This window comes from Balaenoptera musculus, chromosome 7 (genome assembly GCF_009873245.2).
Source record: "Balaenoptera musculus isolate JJ_BM4_2016_0621 chromosome 7, mBalMus1.pri.v3, whole genome shotgun sequence".
Classification (NCBI taxonomy): domain Eukaryota; kingdom Metazoa; phylum Chordata; class Mammalia; order Artiodactyla; family Balaenopteridae; genus Balaenoptera; species Balaenoptera musculus.
Window position 1 is genome coordinate 55442876 of NC_045791.1, and position 13639 is coordinate 55456514.

Below are 13639 nucleotides of genomic sequence, written 5' to 3' on the forward strand. Positions count from 1 at the left end.
TTCACACGTGTTTACACCTGTGTAATCACCATCCAGATCAAGCTATAGAATATTTCTAGCCCCGTAGAAGGCTCCCTTGTGCTCCCTCCCAGTCAATACCTGGCCAAAGGTAACTATAGTACTAACCTCTGTCATTATGGGTCAGTTTAGTCTGTTTTGAACTTCATATAATCGAACATATGGTTTGTGTTCTCTCATATCTGGCTTCTTTCACTCATCCTGTTTATTTTGATAAAGAACCAGATGCTATGAATCTGTGAGCAGATGACCGCATTCCATGAGCAGGTAGCTAAGCTCCGAGCGTGACCCCAAGGGCTCTGTACACAAGTACAGCCTTTTGTGCATCTCAGTAGCCAGCTGTGGGAGATGGGAAAGAGAAGGAAAACTTGCCCAGGCAGGGCTGCCATTGGCTCCACACCTGAAGGCTCTCAGGACGCCCTGGGCTCAAGGGTAAACGTTCTAGGTACGCTATGGGTATGAAGTGAATGTTAGTTCCTTTCCTCTTTCTGGGATTCCCCATGAGTCAGGTTTTGAGATGGGACAGCTGCCTAAATTTGCTTGAGGGGGGCACGTTCTTTGCCCTTTTGCAGCTATAGTGGTGCATTGGAAAACTCTGAATTGCTCTACACACTTGGATGCAAGTAATGTCCACACCTCTCTCCAGCCTCTGGGAACCCATCTTCTCAGGGTAGGGGCATAGCTGTCTTCCCTGTGAAACATTGCCTTCCATCTCCTCCCTTTTTAGGGTAATTCCAGCTTCTTTTCTTGAAAAGATAAGAATTCTCAAAGTCTGTAAATTAAAAAAAAAAAAAAGACTTCCCTGGTGGTGCAGTGATTAAGACTCCGTGCTCCCAATGCAGGGGGCCCGGGTTCCATCCCTGGTCGGGGAACTAGATCCCACATGCATGCTGCAACTAAAAGTTCGAATGCCACAACTAAGGAGCCCTCGAGCCACAACTAAGACCTGGTGCAACCAAATAAATAAAAAAAAATAAAGTAAATCTGGCTTTTTCCAGTTCTTAACCACAAAGAAGCTCTTAAAGCTCTTACAAGTGAGCATAAGAGGGTCCTGTGCCTCAGAACAAAAAGCCAGGTTTCCTTCCAGAGAGGAAAGGAAGGGGGAAATCACCTTTCCCTCTACCAAGTAAGTCTCCAATAGAAGTAAGAACAGGGCACAAATGACTACATCAGTAATCTCTCCTGTCCCACAGCACTGGGTTCCAAATCTGCTCTCTGAGACTAACCATGGGGAAAACCTGGCAAAATCGCACTCTAATCATCTCAGCCCCAGTTCTTTCAGCTACAAAATGGTGGCGATACCAACCTTGCAAAGATGTTGTCATTGGTAAATTAGCTATTTGTAAAGCTCCATACTTAGGGTCCTAACGAGTGTATTTTCTTTTTTCTACAGGAGGAATCACCTGCTTGTATGGAAGTAGGAACAGCTGAACTGGGTGGCCTGGATTACAGGGCTCTGAGAACAGAGAAGCGATGCACTTTGCCAGGTAGTTGGGAAGCCGGCTGGAGCTCAGAGAGGCTTTTCTCCCTTTTCTTTATGGTTCCGAGCAGGTAAGTGGTATGACTTAGGAGGTACTGGGAGGTGGCCCTGTACTCTCACATAGTGCCCAAACTTGACTGATCACTAGAGTTTCGTGGAGAGTTTAAAAACATTCCTACCCAGCCACTTACTTTCTCCCACTCTGGCTGAGAATCTGATTCAGGAAAAAAAAAAACCCCAGGTGACTCTGCTGACTAGTAAGGTTTAGAGACCTTTTCTAAAATATATTCCTGCCTGAAAGTCCAATAGTTTATTTATTTATTTTTTCAGCTTTGAGGAAAGTCTTTAATGTCATTGCCCCACACAGTGAATTTGGGTAAAAGAGGAAACAGATGGAACTTTAACAGGCAAGTCTGGAGCCTGAAGCTTCATGGGAACCCCTGGTGCCAAATAGAAGTGTAACAGGTCACCGGCACCCTTTCGTGGCATTAAGGGCAGAAACGCAGTGCATGGGTCTTGAGTTTTAGGAAAGTCCAATAGTTTAAAACATTTCCATGTTATCTCAGTGGGGGGGCATAAAAAATAGGACTGGGGGAGTTATGAGTCACCTTGACTACCCCGAAGGAAAAAACTTTTGTGGAACTGTCTAGATTATATGAACCTTATCACATACATTGTAAAGCCTACGTCTTGATTTCTGTGACAAAATTTTCATCAGGGTAGAAGAACAAAGCTTACCAGTACCTTGTTCAAGTAATTGGTACGACCCTCATTTCCAAACACTAAACTATACCTTTAATTGGGAATTTTTATTACATGAAAGTAAATTAGAATGATTGGGCATGTTTTTCTCTTCTCTGTAGCCCCTCCTTAGCTTGTTATTGAAGGCATATTAATAACTACCTCTCTAGGATGCAACCGCTGAGCATTCTGATGAGAGAGAACGTAAGGATGGTAGGTCCTTAGGACTGTGAGCTGGGAGCTGAGAATGTCCATTAGAGGTAGTTAGAATCCTAACTGCTACATTAGGTCAGCACACGGAGAGAATGGGAATTCGAATTCTGATGGAAGATGGCTTTGGGGGATCAAACAAATCTAAAATTCTAGTAGTGTTTTATTACATATTGCTGTGATTGAAACCTTAATTTCGGAATTTGTAATTGAATTTGGGAGCATTGAAAGTTTAGAGAGAGGGCAGAAATGAGAAAGGCTCAGGGAAGCCAGAGGACGTGGGCACAATACAAGCTCAGGTGGGAGATGAAGAGGGATGGAGTCAGAAAGTAAGAAGGTTGTAGAGGGAGAACAACACCAAAAATAACGATTATTTCCTTCAACCCTTTATGGTCCTTGCTGGGCAATTCCCATTCCAGTTTTTCCCTATCTCTTGTTATTCTTTCATCCTGGTAAAAGGGAGAACCAAACTAGTTTCTTGAGGTAGTCTCAAGATGATTTAAGTAGAAGTCTAGGAGATGCTTAGATATAGCCAGGAAAATACCTACATGTATCAGATCACAGCTTTGCCCTATATTGTTTAGATGCCTTATTGGGGGCGGTGCTCATGGAACTTTTGCAAACAATCTGGAGTTTGGAGGGTGTCTTCATCTCTCATATTTCTGAGAATTTGAATCCTGTCTGTGCTGTTCAGTGTGTGTGTGTGTGTTGCATTTGTTTTTTTGGATTTGAATTCCTATTGGAACAAAACTGGCTTATTGCTGTGAAGAGGTTTGATTTTTGGTTTTGCTGTACTTATAGAAAGCAAATGAAGTCTAAAAATTAAGTTTCTTGGTTCTAAGTGCGCCAGATTTATACCTTCTCAAAATAAACAGAGGCTTTACTGATAGTGAATAAATGACTATAAATCTTCATAGCGTGTCATTCCTCCCACTTTAACTTCCACCTATGCTCCCACTGGGTTATTTATTTTTTTTGGCTGCGTCGGGTCTTAGTTGTGGCACACAGGCTCCAGGGCACGTGGACTCTAGTTGAGGCTCTTGAGCTCAGTATTTGTGGCGAACAGCCTTAGTTGCCCCATGGCATGTGGGATCTTAGTTCCCTGATAAGGGATGGAACCCGCGTCCCCTGCATTGCAAGGTGGATTCTTTACCACTGGACCACCAGGGAAGTCCCCCCACTGGCTTATTTTGAGGCATCTGAAGTAAATCTCAGATGTCATTTCATTTCTGCTGTAAGCATTTCAGCATGTGTCTCTAAAAGATATGGACTCTTTTTAAAAACATAACTGCATGTTCGGATTAAGTGACGAGCAAAATAAAGAGGGGTGCTTGCAAAACAAAATATAACCACAATACCTTTATAACTCCCCAAAATATTGATAAAATTTCCTTAATATCATCAAATATCTAATCAGGTTTAAATTTCCTGCATCATTTTTGGATTTTGCTGATTATTTCACTGAGATGTTGCTTAACAAATTCCTCTGTTCCCTGTACATCCTGTAAGCTGAGTGTTAGATCTGGAGGTTTAATCTGACTTGGCTTGGTTTTTTTGGCAAGAACACTTCATATGTGGCATTATATAATTCCTTAGGAAACATATGATGCTAACAGGCATTAATTATCATTGTCTAGAAGATTGTACATTTTTGACCTCCCTCAACTCAACCATCAATCTATACACACCCTTAGACATACCTTACATATACCCTCTCCTTTTTACTGTTTTTTTTTTTTCTCTCATCCCTAAAAACACCATCTTCTATTAACCATCACTGCAGATCCCTGCAGGTCAGGGTGTTCTGCCTGATACTCCACACTCGCTGTTAATTATGATAATTACGTATACTTTGCATCTGATGCTTACGTGTTGCCACTGGCCTCTGTTATACTGAAATCTTACTCTTCCCATTGGTACTAGGAAGATTAATTTTGTAAAAGCACCTATGGTTGTTTTTTGTTTGTTTTGTTTTTATTTTATTGAAGTATAGTTTTTTTTATCTATACATCTTTATTGGAGTATAATTGCTTCACAATGCTGTGTTATTTCTGTTGTACAACAAAGTAAATCAGCCATGTGCATAGTTGATTTACAATGTTGTATTTTTTTCTCATTAGTTACCTATTTTATACATCGTATCAATAGTGTACTGTTTTAACTGATTAGAAAATGGTTACTTGATTGTAAACTCATCTCACAGACATAATCTCCTTGGAAAATAATCAGAAGGTTCCATTAGCTTTCAATATATGTAAATAAACATTTTCTCAGGTCCCACCTATGGTGATATTGTTGGTTGTCTATTGAACTGCCGTCCCTCTCACCCTTTTTATGCGCTGACAGAGAGCCCACTTCCCATTAAAGAGGCTGACCACTTTCCAAAGTGCCTGGTTTCTGGGAAACTCTTTCTTTCCCTCTTTACGAGGATACTGTCATCTTTGGTTCTTTACATGAGGTGTGAGGTTGTTACTTGGTGCTGCAATGACCGTCCTCTGACCATAGGGAGCAGGCTAAAGGATTAACACCAATGTGCCCAGGATGATGGGATGGAAATGTGGGAAGAATCCAGATGCTCAGTAAGTCATTGAGCCACTGAAATAGCCAACCTTGCATATGCCATACCTCCAGACTTCTTATGTGAGATTATAAAAAGGGGTATTTAACCCACTTTTAGTTGATCATTTGCAGCTATAAACAACACACCAGGTATATTCAAATACACTTCTTTTGAGTTTCTGCTTACTATTTAAAGCCCTGATGTAGGGAAAAAAACCCTATAGACTTTGGCCTTGAGTTTCCTATAAAATCAGTCTCTCTTAACCACTCTAATAGAGCTAAAATGGTGGTACACATAGCATAAATCATTGAATCATCAAAATAAACTTGTTTTGATGTCATTTTTAAAATAAAACCAGTTTTTTGATAAGATACAAGTAGAAAAAGCATACAGTAACTTAAAAGTGGAGATAGAGGCCTAAACGTTCTATGTTGGTGATAGGAATGAGAGTTGAAATATTTTCCAAGGCTCATTCTCAAAGCACATAACTAAGAGTTGACTTTGAGTGCTGGCAACAAAGGGAGACTTTTCTCCTATTACATTATGCTGGACATAATACTCGTATTAAGTAGGAGAACTGAAATTTCTGAATCTCCTCCTTTGCAACAAAACAATTCCCAAGTTTCAAATTGAATGCACAAGATTAGCAGGCAGAGTGATGAGGATTTAATTTTTCAAAAATATGTGATGTTTGAAATCTGTCTAAGGAGCAGCTATAGAACCAAAAAAGTAAAGGATAGCTGATGATCTGTCTGTGCTTGCTCCTGCTTCTGGTTTTTTAAAATTGAGATATAATTGACCTATAACATTATGCTCCTGCTTGTATTTTGCATTCCCAGACTGTTATGTGGAAGCAGAGCTTCATTGTTTTTTGGTCAGTAGATTGCACCTTTGTCCTTGCAGACAAGGTGATGACAGCAAGTGGTTCCATGAAACCCTCGGTAACAGACCTTCTTTGTGCTGTGTGAGGAAGCCCTGGCTCATAAGTGGATGACATCAACAGGCTTCCACCCACTCCTCTGGATCCCTCAGTGTACAGACTCATCGGTAATGACTTTCACTCTGAACAGCTGCCGGCCTCACTGGCTTCATTCACTGTGAAGATGGTGATCACACATCCCAGATTTCAAAAATCTGTCCTGTTTTCAGACCATGTGTCAGGCCATCTGCCCTTGTGTCTGATTAGGAAAATATGATCACCTTAATTATGGCACAACCCCTTCCAACTTCTCTGCCTGCTTGGAGGTTTTCCCAACATGTCTCGTTGTTTGGGATACCTCTCAGGTGGTGTCCCTTCTCCTTCGCTAAATAAGCAAAATTACCCATGTGTTCAATGGAAATACCCTCCTTTAGGGATCCTGCCTAGAAGGGATTTAAACATAGCCAGTGCTTAGACACAGTAAGGCAGAGCCTACCTCCCTATGAAAAGCTACCTGATCAGAATTCTGAGTGAGTTAAATGTCCGTTAGCACAATAAAATTCAAAGCCTTTGAAAATGCATAAGGTGATACATTTAAGCAGGTGAGCATAGCTTATCTTGGAAAAGTCACTGAAAGGAAGAAGGCAGGGTTGGAATTCAGCTTTGGAGATGAGATAGGAGCGAAGGGTAACTTCAGAGCCCACTGCGGGCAGCCTTGCTGTCTATAGGTTGTGGGTCAGGCAGCAGGCTCACTGTTTACTCTGACACTGCGGCTTGGAGAACATACCAGAATCTCTGCTATCTTTGGTGTCCTTAATTCAGTGAGCCAGGTACACGAAAGGTGCTCAGGAGATACTTGTTGAACTGCATTGACAGGTAACTTTTTCTTTCATCTACTGTGTTTGATACACGAGATAAATGCACTTGCAACCATCTTTCTGGTTCAGAGTATCAAAGCTGGTCTGAAATGCCATAAAGAATGTTTGTACTTAAGGATAGTTATGGAGGTAGGACTTTGATTTTCTGAAAAAAATTTTTTTTTTTACCTATGTAGCCAGAATATTAGAAATAAAATTTAGGAGGGGACAGACAATCCTTGGGTGTAAGGAGACTGGTAATGGCTTGGGACAGCTGAATAAATATATTTATCTGGTTCTGTGGGCCTTACCCCTTTTCACAACTACCAGGTGTTTTATAGACACGTTTTTCTGTGAAGTAGTCAAGCTGTAAACACCTTGAATCCTGACTGATAGTCATGTCTTTAAAAAAAAAAAAAAAAAAAAAGAAAGGAAAGGGAAAAGAGAAGCACTATGTCATTCTCCTAATGGAAATATCTTTTGTCTCTGGAAGCACAGGACCAAGGGTGTGGACCATCACAGGGCCTTCACTCTACTTTCAACCCATCCTGATTATGGGCTTCCTGTAGGTCTGTCCCTCATATGTAACCGTGGTGCTCTGAGAGGAAACTCTGTACCCACTGCACCCCAAGCCCAATCTCACGTTTCTGTACAAAGAATGGTGGGTGCTCAGTAAATGTTTGTTGGGTAAAAAACATCAAGTGTTTAGCAGTATTGGTGAACAGTGTAGCTTCTCCTTCATGTTCACAAGTTAAATCACAGAGTTAAATCTTTCACATCCAGGTGTCTTAGTATACAGATATACACAGTAAGCATTTATGTCTGAGTGAGCAGAGCAAGGGCCACATTCATGAATACCATGGGAGCCTGTGGTGTTAACCTTCCCCCCATATCACCAGCGCTGCCTGCTGAGCAACAAAGATGTTCTCCCTCTTCCTTTTTTTTTAAAAATAAATTTTATTTATTTATTTTTGGCTGCGTTGGGTCTTTGTTGCTGCGCGCAGATTTTCTCTAGTTGTGGCGAGCGGGGGCTACTCTCACTGCGGTGGCTTCTCTTGTTGTGGAGCGTGGGCTCTAGGCACGAGGGCTTCAGTAGTTGTGGCACATGGGCTCAGTAGTTGTGGCTCTTGGGCTCTAGAGTGCGGGCTCAGTAGTTGTGGCTCATGGGCTTAGTTGCTCCGCGGCATGTGGGATGTTCCCGGACTAGGGCTCGAACTTGTGTCCGCTGCATTGGCAGGCGGATTCTTAACCACTGTGCCACCAGGGAAGCCCTCTTCCACTTCCTTTCAAGGTCTCACAGGTTCGTTGTAATACGTGGGAAAGGACCAGAGAGATTTTTAAGCCAAACTCTTCATTTTATAAGTGAAAAAAATTAGGTCTGGAGAGATGGAGCGACTTACCCAAGATCATATATAGCTCGTCTTTGGCAAAACCAAGAAAGAATCTGAGTCTCCTTGAAAGTCATTTTTCTTCCTGAAATATTTTAAAGTTTTATGTAAAAGATCTTCATTTCATGGCTATATATATGCCATCAAATAGTTGTTATAATCAATTACTCCTCAAGGAAACCCTAAAAACTTTTAGCTAATTATTTCCCATTTGACACATTTCAGGATGTCAAATAAGAAGTTCTTACTGAGACATCAAGATAAAATATGTGACAAGCCAAAGAGGAGAGCCATAAAAAGATAGAAATCTTTAAAGCGGTTATCCAAAAAACTGGTAATATGACTCCAATCCTTTAGGAACACTCAAGGTAAAAAGATGTTGGGCCTCTGAGGAGGGCTCAATAAGTAGCACCTGTCTTCCCCACCCAGGTTCTGAACAAATTGTGAAACAACACGAAAGGTAGCAGATGAAGGTCAAAATATCACCTTCCTTACTGAAAGAGGCTGAGTGGAGAGCAGGACTTAGTGTGGCAGCCAAGTGGGGTGTTAACTAAACCCCAGATTTAGGACAACCTTGTGGGCAGAACCAGTACAAGCCTGAGGGCAAGACCACTGCCAAGAGGAAGAAGAGGGGCCAGGCTAAACTTTTCCAGTGAGTGAATAGTGTCGGTAAGTGGTGCCGGGAAAATTCCAGGATGTTACAGCTAGTTCAGGATTCTCTACAAGAGCAGAGAACAGCCATTCCCCGTAACAAAAAGGGGGTTGAAGATGGACAGGGAAGATATGTGATGAGGTTTCTCTGGAGGAAGATAATCTGAAAGCCCCTCCCACTCCAAAATTGCTTTCTCATGGAAAAGGCTTCACTCAGGAAGCTTTACACCTGCAGCTTGGAGGGTGCTGGCGACTGGAGTTTTGCTCCCACTTGGAAACTAAAAGGAAAGAGAATTCTAACAGTAGCTGCGAAGGAGAGGTGGCTGGACTGGGTAGGCCGGCGGCGTTTGGAGAGAGAAAGAGAAGTGGGGCAGGGGCCGGGTGGGAGGAGAGAGGAGAGGAGGAGGGGAGAGAGGGAGAGGTGGAGACTTCGTTCCTGTCCAACAGGGCCACCTAGAGGGGCTCTCAGGCTTTCGAGGGGAGAAGCTGGAGTTTTGACGCAGAGCTGAGGAAGTTTTAGCTAATCTGGGGAGCCTCGGGTGAGAGGTCCCCAGCAATGGGGGATGGTGGGTGTCTGAAGAACCGTGAGGGCACTGCACACCAGGAAGAGGCAGCTTTCAGTATGCTCAGCTCAGAAAGAGAAGCCAGTCAATTAAGAACTCCCCCCACTCCGCCCTTACTTCTCCCTCTTCCCACTTTGACCCTGGAATAACCACGTTTAGTGAAATGGGGCAGATAGTTGGAAACAGTAGGTAGAGGAAAGGAAAAGGTGGATCTTGCCCCATTCCCTGGTTTCTTCGCTGCACAAGGCCCCAGAGAATAAAGGGAAAAGTTTCACCTTTAAATCTGATTCCAGGAGTTGATTATTACACAAGATTGGCTATTCTCACTTATTAATTGAGAGACTTAATGTGGCTGTAGGAATTTTCATTACCTGGGAGTGATTTAAAACCAGTCATAGGATTATGGAGGTTTTCATCCAGGGGCAGGGAAAGAACATTCCCTCACTGGATAATTTTAAAAGAGACAGTGGAAATAAAAGTGAGTTGCTTTCTCATTTGAGTAAATTAGTTTCTTCAAATTGAACAGCCTGTCGACTTTATTTTGTTGGTTTTTATTTCTCTAGCCCGCCAACATACGATTGCCTGTGGTATCTCTACATTTATTAAGCATGCTGCCTAAACCAGCATTTGGGACATTAAGAACACTGGGAACTCCAACTAAGCAAGGGCCCCATCCCACTGATGGCACTTGCTACATTTTCCCCACGTGGTGGAGTGCACGCACAGCAACTTGGGGCTACTTCTCTAGCAAGTTATGAACTCAAGCAGGAAAATGATAAATGCATTCTAGTCAGTACAGTGGTCTTTCCATGATCTCTTTCTTTTCAAAGCACTCTCCCAGCAGATAGCACGCTAGTTAAACCTGTTGGTGTGTAAACCGAAGGAAATATGTTAAAGGACTCCATCCAGTCCTGCCCAAAGCCAGGCAGAGGAGGCCAGCTTGAGTTCTCACTACCGTCTCCCAACACCCTTTGTTGTTTGCTTAGAATAGTTTCCCCCGTAAGACATTAGTGATTCCTAGGGCTTCTTTAAGAAGTTTCTTTATTATATGTGAAGTGATTGAAAACTGCCCATCATGAATCTGGCAAACCCCTCTTATGAGCTTCAAGACTGTTCTGATTACAATAATTACAGTTTTATGAATATCCTACCTAGAGAGTAACAATTTTACTATGTCAGACTACACCACACAAAGATGCATCAGTTTGATCTGCAGTGAAAAATAGAGCCTAATAGCTCAGTTGTATATTTATGATGGTCAAACATCAAGATGCAACGTAAGTACTTCAGCTGAAAGAATTCTGATCATTATTTATAACCTTGAGATGATAAGGGTGAAGGCTTGTCAGCTTTCATGAATTATTTTTTTCATGATTTTTGCTATTTTGATTTGATTTTTAAAACTCCATAATTTAACACGTATTAACATTTGGATTCCACCCCACCCCTCATGATATGTAGACGAGGCACACCAACAAAAGATTAATAGATATGATTGATAGTCAAAGGGAGAGGATTAGGTAATTGTAAGACATAATTATGTTTCAGGTACAATAGTGCCAGTCCAACGAGTTTTCTTCTTGCCTAAGTTTCTTCAGCCATGATGCAAATAATGGACACAGTGTTTAGGTTTGATGAATACATATTAGTTTAATGCAAAGAAAAAACTGTTCCATTATTACACATAGTGGTCAGTGCCAGTCGAAGTGTGCTCTGAGAACCCGTAGCGTCAGGCATCACCTAGAAGCCTGCTAAAGATGTAAATCCTCAGGTCCCCACCCCAGACTTGCTGAGTCAGAATCTTTGGCCGTGGAGCGCAGGACTCTGTCTTAACAAGCCCTCCAGGTGATCCTCTGAGGTTTGAGAACCACTGCTGTAGCATCTTGCAGCTCTTCCCATTGGCTGCAGTGAAACGTTGTCAGGTGTGGACGCGGCAGTCCCAGCAGCGCTGTAGGTGTTCCCTGTTAACTGCAGCAGTGTGCGTTCCAGGGCAGCTTAAGTGAACAGGCTCTTTTGGTCAAATTCCTGAGTGCAGAGGTTCCTCTTACGTGGATTTTTTTCTTCTCTTTAAATCCCCAGATGTCACAAGCCATAGTTTCTTCCCATTACCACTCGTAATTGTTAGTTTATCCTCCCTGGTAGAGGGATGTTGTGATATCCTTTCTAATGTCAAAAGATTTCCACCACCCTGAACCTCTGCTGATCCTTTCCCTTTGTTACAACCATTTCCCTAAAGTCATCTTGAGTTGTTTAAAAAATTTTAACATCCAACATGATGCTCTTTATACTTCTTATGGCAGTACCATAAGAAATGCACTCTATCTTTTCATAGCACTGTGAGTGAAAATTATTTACCATAACTCACCAGAAAATGGTATAGGGAATTGTCACATGTTGCAAGCACACTTAATTCAAGAAAACATGGTAGAACATACTTAGTACAAGTGCTTATGCTCACTAACCAGGACTGTGCGGTGCTGTCAGTGACACAGTTTTTCTTCGAGAGGTTAAGGTAGCTCTCGGTGTGAGGGAAATGTATCACAGAATTTGGTAATAGATGAAAAAGGGGGAGGGAGGGGAAGAAGGGAGTGAGGGAGGGAAAGAGGGAGATTGAGAGAGAACATTTTAATGAAAATATTTTAGAGACCAGTAGCATTTTAATGAATCAGCATGCGTGGGGCAATGTTAAATGGAGTAGAACAGTATGACAAAAAGTGAATGCCATCTTATCATTTAATCTTCATATTACTTTATACATTCTATATATAAAAATATATTCTCATATATATGAATATATTCTTTTAAAGACCAAATGCAAGGTAAACAGTGATTCTAAATCCTGAATGTACATCAGAATGACCTTGAAGCTTGTTAAAAAATACAAAATTCCCACGTCATGGTTGCTTTGGCAACACATATACTGAAATTCAAGCGATACAGAGAAAATTAGCATGGTCCCTGTGCGAGGATAACATGGAAACTCATGAAGCATTCCATATTATTTTTTGAATTTTATTTTATTTAGTTTTTTTTTATACAGTAGGTTCTTATTAGTTATCTATATTATACATATTAGTGTATATATGTCAATCCCAATCTCCTAATTCATCCCACCCCCCCCTCACTTTCCCACTTTGGTGTCCATACATTTGTTCTCTACATCTGTGTCTCTGTATCTGCCTTGCAAACCAGTTCATCTGCACCATTTTTCTAGATTCCACATATATGCGTTAATATATGATATTTGTTTTTCTCTTTTGACTTACTTCACTCTGTATGACAGTCTCTAGTTCCATTCACGTCTCTACAAATGACCCAATTTCGTTCTTTTTTATGGCTGACTAATATTCCACTGTATATATGTACCACATCTTCTTTATCCATTCATCTGTCAATGGGCATTTAGGTTGCTTCCATGACCTGGTAATTGTAAATAGTGCTGCGATGAACATTGGGATGCATGTGTCTTTTTGAATTATGGTTTTCTCTGGGTATATGCCCAGTAGTGGGATTGCTGGGTCATATGGTAGTTCTGTTTTTAGTTTTTTAAGGAACCTCCATACTGTTCTCCATAGTGGCTGTATCAATTTACATTCCCACCAACAGTGCAAGAGGGTTCCCTTTTCTCCACACCCTCTGCAGCATTTATTTGTAGATTTTCTGATGATGCCCATTCTAACTGGTGTGAGATGATACCTCATTGTAGTTTTGATTTGCATATCTCTAATAATTAGTGATGTTGAGCAGCTTTTCATGTGCCTCTTGGCCATCTGTACGTCTTCTGTGGAGAGATGTCTATTTAGGTCTTCTGCCCATTTTTTGATTTAGTTGTTTGTTTTTTTAGTATTGAGCTGCATGAGCTGTGTATATATTTTGGAGATTAATCCTTTGTCCGTTGATTTGTTTGCAAATATTTTCTCCCATTCTGAAGCTTGTCTTCATCTTGTTTATAGTTTCCTTTGCTGTGCAAAAGGTTTTAAGTTTCATTAGGTCCCATTTGTTTATTTTGTTTTTATTTCCATTACTCTAGGAGGTGGGTCAAAAAAAGATCTTGCTGTGGTTTATGTTGCAAAGTGTTCTTCCTATGTTTTCCTCTAAGAGTTTTATAGTGTCCAGTCTTACATTTAGATCTTGAATCCATTTTGAGTTTATTTTTGTGTATGCTGTTAGGCAGTGTTCTAATTTCATTCTTTTACATGGAGCTGTCCAGTTTTCCCAGCACCACTTATTGAAGAGACTGTCTTTTCTCCAT

The 13639-nt window shown here is 41.3% G+C and overlaps 1 non-coding gene across 1 annotated transcript; it reads left to right on the forward strand.

Moving 5' to 3' along the window:
* The first annotated feature begins 12286 nt into the window (after positions 1-12286).
* LOC118898654 lies at positions 12287-12390 on the forward strand. Its single transcript, XR_005020794.1, has one exon. It is a non-coding gene; the product is annotated as a U6 spliceosomal RNA (small nuclear RNA).
* Positions 12391-13639: the final 1249 nt, after the last annotated feature.